Source organism: Octodon degus, unplaced genomic scaffold, assembly GCF_000260255.1.
Source record: "Octodon degus isolate 3935 unplaced genomic scaffold, OctDeg1.0 scaffold00012, whole genome shotgun sequence".
Taxonomy (NCBI): domain Eukaryota; kingdom Metazoa; phylum Chordata; class Mammalia; order Rodentia; family Octodontidae; genus Octodon; species Octodon degus.
In genome coordinates, this window is record NW_004524588.1 from 21,277,783 (window position 1) to 21,280,276 (window position 2,494).

The following is a 2,494-nucleotide window of genomic DNA, read 5'->3' on the forward strand; positions in this document are numbered from 1 at the left end:
GCCTTCTGCCCCTTTGTTCCAGTTGACTCTGACGTCGCATCAGGGCGTGTATGTGTCAGTCCACACACCCCATCCTACAGGCCTCTAGTTCTATCCAGAGTGCAGGTCATGCTTTCCCACTTTACTCTGGATCCACTTTGCGGCTTAACTCCAGCATCTGCTCACAGGTTCGGGCAACATCACTGAGCTTGAGGCGGGCATAGTCTACTCGCTTCAGAGCCATTTGACGGTCTTTCCTTGAGCAGCTGGAGCCCTCATGGGGCTGTCCTGCGCACCTGAGTGAGGTAAGGGATCTGAGCCGACACTTCGGCCTCCACGTGTTGCCCCGAAGCGCTGAAGGCCGTCGCCTGCCGGTCTAGGAGCCCTCATTGGTTTTTTCCTTGGACAGTTCTAGGATCACAGTCCCTGCATTCTGGAGGATGGCGCCGATTTCCCTTTCGATGTCTTCCAGGGCGCGTAATCGCTCATTCGCCAGGCTATAGGTGGCCATTGTCCCCCTGAGAAACTCCAAGAGATTTTCTCCTGAAGATTGCGACTTTGGAGCCCGGAAGTGGCTGTCCAGCACTTTGATTTATATTCCACTAGAAAATAAAACCCACTACCTCTTTCTAAAAACATCTCGCTTATTGTTTTAATGATTTTATCTGTAATGCTGATAAATTTGGAGGTGTAAACAGCATTAAGCCAAGAAAGGGCCCCTGTACAAAGAGAATCCTCCACCAGCCAGGACTTGCCTGGGATAATTCCGAGTTGAAGTCTCTCCCTTAGAGAAGTCAGTCAGACACATGGGCTTAAATATCACATGCTTTCTCTTATATGAGAAGCCCATTATAGCGATTTTAGAGCACGGGGATGAGACTAAAAGGGGTGAAGAGGTGTCTGCTTGTTGTGCTATAAACGTGCAAATACACACATATGAAGGGGGCCCGAGAGATGCAGGGAGTAAAAAATTGGAAAATGTCATATAGCACATGTACCAACACCCCACCATAAATAAAATGGTGTATTATAAACACGTACTGGTAACATTTTTCTACTCAAATTATCACTTGGAGCAGTGGGGTTGGGCCAGCAGGCTTCACACTGCAAAATTGTCATCAACTGCTGTGGCCCGCTGGGATTCGCGCCTACCCCTGTCCCCAAACGTCAAGTGCACATAACAGCAAACCTGCAGGTTCTGCAGTTACAGAACTCCCACCATTTACTAGCTGTGGAACATCGGACAAGTTACTCATTTAATATTGGTGTCAGGGGTGATAACACCTACCTCATACATTGTTGAGGCATTAAGTGAGTCAGTGGATGTCATGGACTTAGCCCAGTTTTGACGTAAGGAGGAATTCTTGGTAAATGTCAGCTATCATCGTTGTCACATTTATAGATGACTTCACAAGTAGTGACAGCCCCTCCTTTGCAGGGGCCTTGGTTTATTATTTTGTTTGTTTATTTTGCCATATAGTCCAGCCTGGCCTTAAACTCCCCATGTGCCCGCTAGCCTTGAATCTGAAATCCTCTGCCTGAGCCTCCAGAGTGCTGGGATTACAGACTTGGCTGCCATGTGCAGCAGCAGGGCCTTTTCTAATGGGGACTTCAGGAATCCTGTTGGTACTGCCTTCCAATTACTGCGTCCGTTAATTGGTCCACACAAAACCTTTGGGCAAAAATTATGTATGAAGAACTCCAACTGAAAGATAACTTAGTAACTGAAGTGATCACCCCTGGGGTGGTACTGGAAGCTGTGCAGTAAATAAAGTGCTGCCACTATGAACATAATTCAAGAGTTTATGATGCAGCAAAGGTGGTTTTGTGGAATATTGTTTCACCTGCCACTAAATTGGCAACAAAATTGCCTTGATAGCTGGACTGAAGGGCTTTGGGGAGCAATTTTATGTTCTGTAGGCAGGTCTGTGTCATCAAGATTTTGGAACTTGCTGTTCTGCTATAAATTTCAGTCACGGGTTAGGAAGGGATGAAGTCTGCCGTATTCCACCCTTTGCCCCCTTCCTCCCCTGCCCCATTTTAGAACAACTAAGTGTGAGCTGCTTGCCGCAGAGACCCATCTGCGTACAAAGATCCACGTGTGTTGCGGATGCTATCGATGTCGATGTCTATGTAGACCACTCTCAAAACACTGGTCATACTATTTGACCTCTGAATTGCAGTGGGCCCTTGGTCCGTACTTCACTCTGTTCTTGGTCCGGCTGCTCTGGCTCTACCTTGTCATCTTTCAGAACATTCCAGGTGTGACATCTGTTGTACCATTCTTTTCCGACACACATTGTTCTGCTGCTTCCTTGCTGCACCTCCTTTATCGCTGTCCTCTTCCCCTGTCTCTGATCCCTCCCTCTGTCACTCCCCTAGGATGGGAATGTTTGTGTCCCTCCAAAATTCATGCTGCAACTGAATTTTCCATGCCTTAGCATTACGAGAGCCTTTAGGAGGTGATTAGGTCACGAAGGGCTTTTGGCACAGTGCTTAGTCCCTTTGTCTCCTG

At 47.6% G+C, this 2,494-nt stretch overlaps 1 pseudogene; it reads right to left on the reverse strand.

The window, feature by feature from the left end:
* Positions 1 to 121: 121 nt before the first annotated feature.
* LOC101587369 lies at positions 122 to 493 on the reverse strand (annotated as a pseudogene).
* Between the last annotated feature and the right edge of the window lie 2,001 nt (positions 494 to 2,494).